The sequence below is a fragment of the Misgurnus anguillicaudatus genome, chromosome 12 (genome assembly GCF_027580225.2).
Source record: "Misgurnus anguillicaudatus chromosome 12, ASM2758022v2, whole genome shotgun sequence".
Classification (NCBI taxonomy): Eukaryota; Metazoa; Chordata; class Actinopteri; order Cypriniformes; family Cobitidae; genus Misgurnus; species Misgurnus anguillicaudatus.
In genome coordinates, this window is record NC_073348.2 from 741,584 (window position 1) to 753,608 (window position 12,025).

Sequence of the window (12,025 nt, forward strand, 5' to 3'; positions counted from 1 at the left end):
CTTGTTCTATGAAGTCCCTCCTTCAGAATTATGTAACGAGTTCTGCTTGTGTAGTTTGTTTAGTGTGTTTCGACAGCAGCTTAGCTTAGCCAGAGCTAGGGCTGCACGATTAATGGCACGTGATTGTCACGCACATCTCGTCAGTAAAGCTGGTTTCTTGATAAGTAATAAATCGCCATCAGCTGCTTTCAGATGGAGCGCCATTTACTACACAGAGCCATAGTTCACTGACAAAAGGGGAAATAAATATTGCATTCATAATCGGCAATGATTTCCCCTTTTGTCAGTAAACTACGGGTCTGTGTAGTAAATGGCGCTTCATATGAAAGTAGCTGATGGTGATTTATTACTTATCAAGGAACTCGCTTTGCTGAAGACATGCGCGAGACAATCGTGTGTAATTAATTGTGCAGCCAGAGCCATTTGAGCTTAGCTGACGCCTGACATGTTCCTGTGGGCAGAGGTTAGTCAAAGCTCATCATTCAACTTGGAAGTAGAGGGCTGTAGTACAAACTGGCCGTTCGCTGTAGGATTTTGTCACAGGTGGGAGCGGAGCGGACCGCCCCTGTCGCGGGTCATGCTCCTCCTTCTGTTTCCACCCCGAGGACATCCCAAAATGCCCCAATGACCAAACAGACAAGAGGAATAAAATGTAACAGTCTTTATTTAATTTAAAACAGGGAAAAGGGGAAGGGTTCTAAAAATGGTGAGCTTTCTGGAACTGAGGGAACAGTGATCCGAGTCACTTCTGACTCTTCACGTGGACTGCAGGTAAGTCTTCCTGACTTTCCCTCTCTCTTCGTCTCCACGTGAACTACAGGTAGGTCTTCCCGGCTTCCTCTCTTTGCGTCTCACATGTGAACTACAAGTGAACGTTTCTAGCCTCTTTTCCTGAGCTCAGAAGGATAGATACAGGTAAGTACACTTGTAAGTAAGCAGGTAAGTACACTGGGCTTGCAGCTTCGGGCGTACAGGGAGGTATACAGGTGAGTACACTGGTAAGTGGCTTTGGGCGTACAGGGAGGTATGCAGGTGAGTACACTGGTAAGTAGCTTTGGGCGTATAGGGAGGTATGCAGGTGAGTACACTGGTAAGTAGCTTCGGGCGTACAAGGAAGTCTACATGTGAGTACACTGGTGAGTAGCTCTAGGCGTAGAGGGAGGTATACAGGTGCGTACACAGGTGAGTAGCTTTGGGCGTGCAAGGAGGTATACAGGTAAGTACACTGTTAGGTAGCTTTGGGCGTACACAGGGGAGTATACAGGTAAGTACACTGGGCTTTAGGCGTACAGGGAGGTATACGGGTGGGTACACTGGTAAGTAGCTTTGGGCGTACACAGGGGAGTATACAGGTGGGTACACTGGTAAGTAGCTTTGGGCGTACACAGGGGAGTATACAGGTAAGTACACTGGGCTTTTAGCTTTTAGGCATACAGGGAGGTATACAGGTGGGTACACTGGTATGTAGCTTTGCAACTTGAACTTACTGGCAAGGGAATGGGCGGATGTACAAGGCTTATCCTTCTTGACACTCTGGTGGTTGGAGCAGACGTATAGGCACACAACGACTTCTAGTCTTCCTCTCTCGAACAGACTTACGACGACCACTTAGGCGCTGACTTCAGGGCATAGGATAACACAATCCCACGACGACACAGAGCCCTTGGCTCGGACCTGCAGGCTGGCAGCAAAGACACACAATCTCTTCGACAATAACAATACTTCAAGGAACATGCAAGGAGGATTACACCACCTCTTAGCTTCAGGCAGGAAAGGGACAGATGGAGGCACCGGGTGAGGCGGCTTTGTTGTTTAGACAAACGCGCCCACTAGATGGGGTCACAGAGGTAGGTAGATGGAGGTGGGGGGTCGTACGGTACAGCGTGCTACAAGAGCGGGGCCAGCCACTTCACCTCAACTTTCTTTCAGACAACCAGGCAGAAGATATGGACATAGATTGACATCTGGAAACACTCGACACGTGTATAGTTATACACAACAACAGTAAGTACACTTTTTCCCCACCACAAATAGATAGATACAAGCTCTCCTTCTGCAGATGTCGAACACAATGTTCACAGCCCAGCCTTACTTGCTACAGTCGAGGCGCCACCACAGGCGGGGGGGGGGGGAGTTGAATCGGTCCCAGTCGTATAGGAATAAAAGACAGCTGTCCAGTGCCACCACTCTGCTCTTCGGAAACAGGTCTCTTTCTTCAGCCTGTGAAGTGATCGCTGACAACAGCACTCCAAAAATCCAAGTGTACACTCTCACAAAATAATCACCCACCGCACTCCACGCACTCACGGTGATGAAAGTCAGTGTCACCCGTTGGGCCGTGTTCAGAGTCCTGTATCGTTCGATGACTAAGGCAGAAGACAACCATATGTAAACATCAAGGCCATGACTACTTGAGCCCTTCCCTTCCTCGGCCGACTCCAATGTGTCAATGAATTTTCACAACAAGCTGGGGGCTAACACACTCAATCAGGGAACAAAGACAAACTAAGAGTACAGTATAGTTAATATTGCAAGTGACAGAGTGATAACAAGACAAACTCCAACATATCGCACTGTTCCTTTAACTCCTTCTTCCCTTTTTCCTTACAGATGTCCCAACCATCCAGGGCCTTGTTTATGCAGACTCCTTCATCCTTTCGACATATAAGATTCCTTCAACATACACAGTAGAATCAACAGCGCATCACTGCAGTATAAATGAGTTCAGCACTTATCTCCGTCTTTATTTCAGCCCAATTCTCCCGTCTTGATTTCGCCCAGCCTACAAATCCACACAAAAGATGTCTCTCCAAACACACCATAGACCTCCGCTTCACACACAGCGATCGACGGAAAACGAGCACCCGCTTCGCTCTTCCGCGAACGCCGGAACAAACGTGGCTTTTCACTCCTTCGTTGAAGGCTACTTTTCATCTGCCATTGGCTTCCTTCATCCAGATGCTCGTCTTTACTCTTCGTTTCGTTTTTCCGGCTTGCCCTCACCCGCCCCCTTTCACAACAATCCAGCGGGCTCCCAAAGCGAACTCGTGGAACAACTGCTCTCCTTCAGTTTCTTTCACGCCCTTTTTATGGGCCTCCTCTCCTCTTCAAAGCCCAATCATCGATCGCCACACTTGCTTAACACACCTGATCCTTCTAATCCTCGATTTGTTTGCCCGGAGTTGGCCGGAACCGACCTGGTGTTTCATTAAAATTCATGCGGGCGGAAGGATCTTCGCTCTTTTCGTTCCGCCGATAAAAGTCACTCCATGACAGTTTGAAAGGGGAATATATTGCTTGGCAGTGAACTTAGAGCATAAATAATACATTAGCTCCAACAGCAAGATTACAAACTAACTAAAGTTGCGATCAGGGAAAACCGTACCTTTAATGTGAATAAACTGAGCATATGTGCTTTGCCATTTTGCTGGGTGCTAGAGCCGAGCTTCTGAGCACCCACGGGATTGGCGCCTATGTGTGTGTTTATTGTAGCACTTCAAACCATGAAACAAAAAGTGAGAAACCTTATTGGGGTTATAATGTTTCCAGCAGCACTAAAAACATGTTCTGATGGTGTACGGGTAACGCAGATTGATACTTTTTCACAACCTTGAGTGACCAAGAAAGAATATTTTGCCTTTGTTCTGCTCGAAAGCTAGCGGGTCATCACTGATATCAGTTGCAAATAGCGCTCTAACTCTGAATCTGCTGGCTGTTTGCGCTCACACAAACTTGAAGATATCTCGCTGGGAGAGATTGTACTTTATATTTTTTCATAGTTTGTGACGTGCACGCAACCGCAGGGCTCTCCTGATTTTGCCAAGTGGTTGATGTCCTCAGGGCAACATTATGTTGACCTTGGAACAACATTTCAATCAACCAATCAGATTTCAGAAATAAGTTTAAAGTTTGTTTTAAGTTTAAGCTTACAACCAGGATTAGCTGTTTCTAGACCATTGTTTTTCACTTATCATGTCCATCTGATTTTAGGGTTTGGGTTTGAGGTGGGTTTAGGTTTTATTTAGAAAATTGTTGTCCCTGGGTCAACACAATATGTTGCCCTGAGGACATCAACCACCCGGCAAAATCAGTTCAAGCCAACCGCAGGCCGCACTTTACCATATGTATTATGGCTCTAATCATCACTTTTAAAATGATGGCTATGTCCATGAGTTATAAAATAAAAATTACCACCAACCATTGTAATCCACCACCAAGCTACCATGTTGTAATGGAACCTTACAATATATTTTGTACTTGTTTTGGATTGTATTCAGATCAAATTCTAGTTATCCTAATAATTAAGATGCAGTGTTTTGTATTTCACAATTTATGTTAAAAGGGGCTATGACTTGTTTTTTATTTTATTATGTGTTTTATTGTAGGCAGATCACCATGCAACTTGGTGAAGTCATGTGTCTTTCCAGATGCCAAAATCTGTACCCCTCAAAAAGTAAGTAAATAATAATAGTGTCCCGTGACAAAAAATGGAAACATTCTTTATTTTTAATAGTTGTACTTGGGCCAGTTTTTTGTATGTTTCTGTACTAATGAAATATGTTTTTTTAAGGACTTTATTAAGTGCCATGATAGCCAAGATGAGCCTGAAGAGGAGATTTGGGAAGATGCTGTTTCATAAGTCTTTGCTTTGCCAGATTATCTGTGTTAAGTTTGTAAATTTTGTATTAAAAATAGGAAAAGAACATCTCCTAATCAAAATTTTTTGATCAGGTAGGGGTGTCTGCCAACGTGATGCCTTGCTGGTCTGGTTTGAGTTTGAAGTCTCTCACAGACAGTCCAGAAGGTCTGGAGTCCATCTTAGCTTTCATTGGTAAGTGACTGCATGACTGCACGAGGCTGTTTGACCCACACATAAGGCAAACAGTCAATGTTTGCTTTGTTTAGCATCTAAATTTGGGGCTGTAAAAATATAAAGTCAATATCACCCAAGTATTCAGACCCTTTACTCTGTACTTAGTTAACGCACCTTTTGAAGCAACAGTTACAGCCTCAGGTCTTTTTGGGTAGGATGCAGCAAACTTTGCAACACCTGGATTTGTTTGTAACCAAACCGTTCAGAAGCACCATTCACTTCCATAGTATTCTTTTATCCTGCTATGGAAGTCAATGGAGCTTCTGGTCAGTTTGGTTACAGACATTCCTCAAAATATCTTTGTGTTCATCAGAACACAAGGTGTTCTGGTGTAGAAACATCAAGGTGTAGAAACATCAAGACCAATAGGAGACACCTGAGCTAAATTCCAGGTATTGTTGCAAAGGGTCTGAATATGTATAATGTAAAAATGATATTTCAGTTTTTCTTTTTTCATACATTTGCAAACGTTTTAAAAATCTATTTTATGAGAAAAAAATGTAAACAATTGAAGTATCATGCAACAACATCATAACATTGAAAAGTGAAGGGGGTGTTAATACTTTCTGAATGCACTGTAGATTATCTTAATTAAAGCTCAGCTTTCTTCCTTCATCAGACAGTTATGCTATGTTTTTAGTCAGACCATTAAAGAACACACATTGGTAACACTTTAATATTAATATTTATTAATGTTAATTTCAACAATTACTAATACTTTATTAAATTTGGTTAACGTTAGTTAATGCACTGTGAACTAACATGAACAAACAATGAACAGCTTTATTTCTATTAACTAACATGAACAAAGATTAATAAATACTGTAACAAATGTATTGCTCGTGGTTTGTTGATGTTAGTTAATACCAGAACTAATGTTAACTAATGAACATTATAATAAAGTGTTACCCACACATCTTGCCTTAATGTGCAATAAGGGCTAAAAAACATAGCATTTTTGACAACGGAATAACATGTGGTTTGTTTTTCCTCTTTAGATGCTGTCATCATATTTTAAGTGCATAAGCCAGAATGGATAGGTGGTGGTGGCCATAAAAAGACTGTCAACTAAACCAACAACAAAATTCATATTTGCAGTAATAAATAAAATGACTTTTAAACATGATTTTGTTTTCTTATTTTATGATTTTACTTTATATTTGGAATATTCCACTTTTGCACTACTAACTGGAAACTGTTTGAAAGAATGTGTTTTTATCTATAAAAGATAAAATTCAATGGTGAATCAACGTTAAAATGCCGGCTGGAATATCAAAATAGCATTAAAATGACATCAACATCATAACATCCTGATGTCAAATAGATGTAGAATTGACATCAAAATGACATCAGCAGAGGTCAAAATCTTGACATCAAATTGACATCGACACTTTGACGTCAAAATGACTTTCATTTTTGACCTATTCTGTGACGTAATTTTGACGTCAATGTTTGATGTCAAATTGATGTTAAATTGACATCAAATGCCCGCTGGGTTATGTCTTCATTCAACACGGGAGGGTTTTCCCCGAGGGGAAACCCGTCTCGCATGATCAAAGTCACGCACCATTTTTTGCGTGCTGTGGTAACAGGAAGAAAGCATGGCTTCTGTCCCAAGGTCCTGTGTTGGGTGCGCGTTGTCGATGTGTGACGCTGACAACAGAAGCATCCCTCACAGGTTGTTGCGATTATGGAAAGCCAAAAGGGTCAAAATCGCTGAAACTCCACATCGGCTATGGCACTGAAATTGCCTTGGAAATTATGGTGGTATGGGTTGGACTCCCATTTCCTTCTAGACCTGAGGAGCCATCATGTGTTTGTCTAGACAGACATCACATCGGTGGTTTCTTAAATAAATCTCTAAGGCGGTCTGCAATCAAAGTCACGCATCGTTGTCTGCGTGCTCTGGTGGTGTGAAGAAAACCTTGGTTTCTATCCTAAGGACTGTTTTGGGTGTCCGCTGCTGGCGTGTGTTGCTGACAACAGGCACATCCCTTACAGGTTGGAGTACAGTTATGGAAAGCCGATAGGGCCAAAATCACAACATTGTTGATTTTGGGATAATGGCATTTGTGGTCTCTGGACAAACTGTACTCGTTGACGACAGTTTAGACCCAGGCCACTTGCATATGGCAGATGCCCTGTAAGGCAAAGCCCATTCCCGGGGAGTTGAGATTCCAGCCAGATGTAGTGAACCACATCTGGAGAGTATTTGGACGCGCAGAGGTGGATCTGTTTGCGTTTCAGGACACCACGCACTGCCTAATGTGGTTTTCTCTTCTTTCCCCCAATCACTCTGCCACAGAAGTTCTGGAGAAAGTTTGCCAGAGATCTGGTAGCTGTCAGCTTGGCCTCTGAGGGGGCCAGGCTCGCAGGCTCAGGTCTCCCAACTGAGGTTGTGTAGACCATTATTTACTCCATACAGTCCCAGTCAACTGCCCTGGTGTTGTGGTGCTGAAGTTTCTGTAGGAGCAAATCTCGGCTGGCTTATGTCCTTCCACTCTAAGGGGTAGGTGGCAGCCGTCTCTGCCTTCCATACTCCTTTGGAAGGATGTCAGGCTCCCAACTGAGGTTGTGGAGACCATATGATTACTCCAGAGCTCCCTCAGGGAGCTAAGGCCCTAAGTGGAGAAACTTCACCTCATGGTGTTCAGCTCACGTGACAGACCCAATCACCTGCCCTGTTTATGTGGTGCTGAGGTTTCTGCAGGAGCAATTCTCCGCTGGCTTAATTCCTTCCACTCTTAAGGCTTAGGTGGCAGCGGTTTCTGCCTTCCATATTCCTTCTGGAAGGACCTCATATTTCGTCTGGACAACCCTCAAGAGAGCTTTATGCTCTTAAGTGGAGAATCTTTCACCTATTGGTGTTTAACTCCCCTTACAAACCCAGTCAACTGCCGTGTTTATGTGGTACTGAGGTTGCTGCAGCAGCAATTCTCTGCTGGCTTAACTACTTCCACCCCTTAAGGTCTAGGTGGCAGCAGTCTCTGCCTACCATGCTCCTTTGGAGGGACCTCATGCTCCCGAATGAGGTTGTGGGAACCAGATGATTACTTCAGAGCTCCCTCAACGAGGAAGCGTATGCCCTAAAGTAGAGAAACTTCACCTTTCGGTGTTCAGCTCACCTGACAGACCCAGTCAACTGCCCCTTGACGTGGTACTGAGGTTTCTGCAGGAGCATATCTCTGCTGGGTTAACTCCTTCCACCCTAAGGTTTAGGGGGCAGCAGTCTCTGCCTACCATACTCCTTTGGAAGAATGTCATGCTACCAACTGAGGTTGTGGAGACCATTATTACTCCACCTTTAAGGTATGGGTGGCAGCAGTTTCTGCCTACCATACACTTCTGGACTCTCTGAGGGCAGTCTACATCCCAGGCCACCTGAATGTGGCAGATGCCCCTTCGAGACATCTCCGGTGGGAGTGAAAACTTCATCTAGATGTGGTGAACCACATCTGGAAAAGGTTAGGACGCGCAGAGGTAGATCTGTTTGCATCCCAGGACACCACACTTTTCCCACTGTGGTTTTCCATGGTACAGGCATGGGCGAGGCTACGTCTGTATGCTTTCCCCCGTGGTTGTGTTTATCCCTCCACGGGGCGACTTTATTCCCTTAAGTGGGAAATGTTCACCTCTTGGTGTTCAGCTCATCTGACAGACCCAGTTATAACTGCCTGTCAACGTAGTGCTGAGGTTTCTGCAGGAGCGTTTCTCTGAGTTTACTCCTTTCACCATTAAGGTTTAAACGGCAGCAGTTTCTGCCTACCATACTTCGGTGGAAGGCTCATCAGTGGGTAGACACCCGTTACTGGCTCGCTTTCTTTGTGGCACTCGCAGGTTGCGACATGTTAGCCGCACAAGGGTGCCAACTTGGGACCTACCAGTCATGCTGGAAGGGCTCTCGTCGGCTCCGCTCGAGCCATTTGAGACTTTGCCAGATAGGTTTCTGGCCTTTAAGGCTGTGTTCCTTCTGCTATCACCTCTTTAAAGCGAGTGGGGGACCTTCAGGCCCTGTCAGTATCCCCGACATGTCTGGAGTTTGCACCTGGGATGGCTAAGGCTTTTTTACACCCGAAGCCAGGTTATATTCCCAAGGTGCTGAACAATGTGCCGAGGCCCAGTGTTCTACAGGCCCTTTGTCCTCCCCCCCTTCAGGAGCGCGGACCAAGAAAAGCTGAATTTGTTGTGTCCTGTGCGAGCACTGCACTGGACACATACGTTCACAGGACTGCTCAGTGGAGGAAGTCCGAGCAGCTATTTGTGTGCTTTGGTTCACCCAGAAAAGGTTTTACCGGCGACCAAGCAGACTTTGAGCAGATGGATAGTAGATGCTATCTCACTGGCTTATGAACATCAGGGCTTACCCTCACCTGTCGCTGTGAGGGCCCACTCTACCCGGGGTATGGCTGCCTCTAAGGCCTTAGGGTCAGGCGCCTCTCTTGACGTGTGTAATGCGGCCGGTTGGTCTTCGCCGCTCACCTACGCCAGATTTTATGGTCTAGACCTAGACCCCTGTAGGGTCCCAGGTTCTTTGCCTTGACTGTGTTCAGTTATACACGCTACAGGCATTTGGTAGTATGGAAGCGTGGGCATCTCGTTCCCCAAAGCGTTGCTATGGCGACGCAGCTCGAGTTCCTCGAAAGGGAACGTCTCGGGTTACGTAGGTAACCCTGGTTCCCTGAGAAGGGAACGAGACGCTGCGTCTCCATGCCATACTCCCTGCATCCCTGTAGGCACTTGCTTCGGCACTGGTAGCGAGTGTGTTTGTGTGGGATGCCTTCTTATACCCTTGGTCCGCACGGCATCCAGCCTATATCCAATCATCAAATTATTGATTATGTGTTACACGTGCTTCAGATCAGTCACGCCGAGGCGTTCCCCAAAGCGTTGCTATGGCGACGCAGCGTCTCGTTCCCTTCTCAGGGAACCAGGGTTACCTACGTAACCCGAGACGTTTTACTACAGTAACCATGTTTTTTTGGTCTTAACTGTAGTAAAACCATGGTTAATTTTTGTAAGGGTTGAAATCTAAAAAAACTTGGCATCTGGTGATTCCTTGGGTTCATGTTTGGAACAGCAAATGCTTTATGATTTTATTGTTAAATTGACAGTTATGAACCAAAATATTAATGTGTATTAAGATTTTTCTGTTTCATGGACACCATCACTGGAAAAAATTTTTTTAAACTGCTTATGGTGGAACTTTCAATGTTTCTAAAAAAATGTTTAGTTCATAATTGTCAATTTAACAATAAAATCATAAAGCATTTGCTGTTCCAAACATGAACCCAAGGAATCAACAGATGGCAAGTTTTTTTTAGATTTTGTCATTTAAAATGTGCATAAATCCCTCATTACAAAATTGATACCTGATGTGTCAAATTAAATGGAGAATACATGCTGATTGTTAAGACAATTGATTAGTGAGCCATTCAATCATGTCTGATTGGTGGCTCCTGCAAAGGATAAAAAGTTTAAATGGAGGAGAGGTTTGAATCTACTTTTGTTTGTAGTGGTTGTGAGAGACAGGTTTGTCAGGTAATATCAAATTTGTGTATGTTGTACATGATATTTGCAAAATATTTGAACATACACAGGGGTCATGTGTTTGTTGGAAATGAGCTTTTTAATGTTTCCTATAAAGTTCTCCTGTGGTTCTTGTAGTTTGAGTGAATTTTTGGCTTTTGTTGTTGTTTGAGTTTTTATTTTCTTATGTAGTTTCCTAAATGCATTGTTTGGCTCCTTTTTTGTAATTTGGGCGTTTAGTGTAGTTATTTTGTAAGTTTTTTTTTTTTTTTTTTAATATTTGTATAGTACTTTACCCACAGGCAAAATGTCATCTGCAAAGCGACCTTGTTCTGAGGTGGAAGGCTACCTTTATCAAGTGTCCCCAGTACTGCAGTCTGTGAAGGCGAAATATTTCACTGCTGTGCTCCAGGAGGCTGACCGCAATACTCGTGTTGTGGTATTTGACATGCAGCACCACAATGTTTTTCAGTGTGTGGAGAAAGACAGGCAAGTGATAGAACTGTGTCTCTTAGATAATTCTTTTATTGTTTTACAACAGCAGCATGTCATCCTTGCTCACAGTATTGTTTGAATATGTATTGGCTGTAGCTAATCCATTCGGTCGCAGCATAGCACTTCTACTTTGCCAAGACCTAGCATTTACATTGTCAAATCCTTTGACTGATTTTGTTTTAATTTCCTCTTACAGGAGTCCTGTGAAACTAAGTGGAGTAAGATTAAGCCCCTCTCTTCAAAATCAGGGAAGAGACGATGTCCTTGTCAACAGCTACAGCAGAGTTTCCATCATTAGACGGTTACCGTTTGCTTTTGATGATGGTCTGAGAGCTACCAGCAGGCACGTGCACACATAGACATCAAAGGGGGCTTGAGCACCTGCCCTTTTTATTCCTGGAGAGAAAGTGCCCTTTTTTTCTGGGGTGCGTTTTAAAAAATAATAATAATATGATCTTTATTCATATAACAACTAATGTCGGTCTGTTTCTTGTGTTTTTTACTTGTTGCTTATTTAATTTAACATTAATTTATTCAGAAATCATTTAAATGAGATTTAAACTCTTATATAAAGAAAAATAGCGCTATTTGTGGCACACAAACGGTTAACAGATGAGTCCCGCCTCCAAAATTCAAATCGCTAATATGATTGGCTTTACCTTTCCTTAGTCCCGCCTCTCTAACTTACTTCGCTTTATGATTGGTTTGTCTACATTCGTGCTGCATCATTCGTGCTTCAAGCGCCAAAGCTCAGCCCGAACGAGACGCGATTATGCAGCCAGGCTACCGGTAAGTGTGTGCTGAGAAGAAAGCATTATTAACAGTTTTATGCACAAAATATGGGACACGTTGTTACACATAACGATTCAGGGACATTGTTTTCCACGACAATCCCATATTAACCTGAAGAGTTACAAACGTGTTACAGTGTAGTGTATGTAGTTTAAACAGACTGCTCATAAAATAATAAAGCACAAACAATAAAATAATTGCCAACTACAGAAGTAAGCTTTTTTGTTTGCGTTTTTTGTAATGGCTGTTAAATAAGTATAATGTGTTATACTGGAGTGCTGTAGTAGATTGGGAAGAAATCTGATGGTTCAGTATTTTACTTGCCCAGTCTGAATTTTC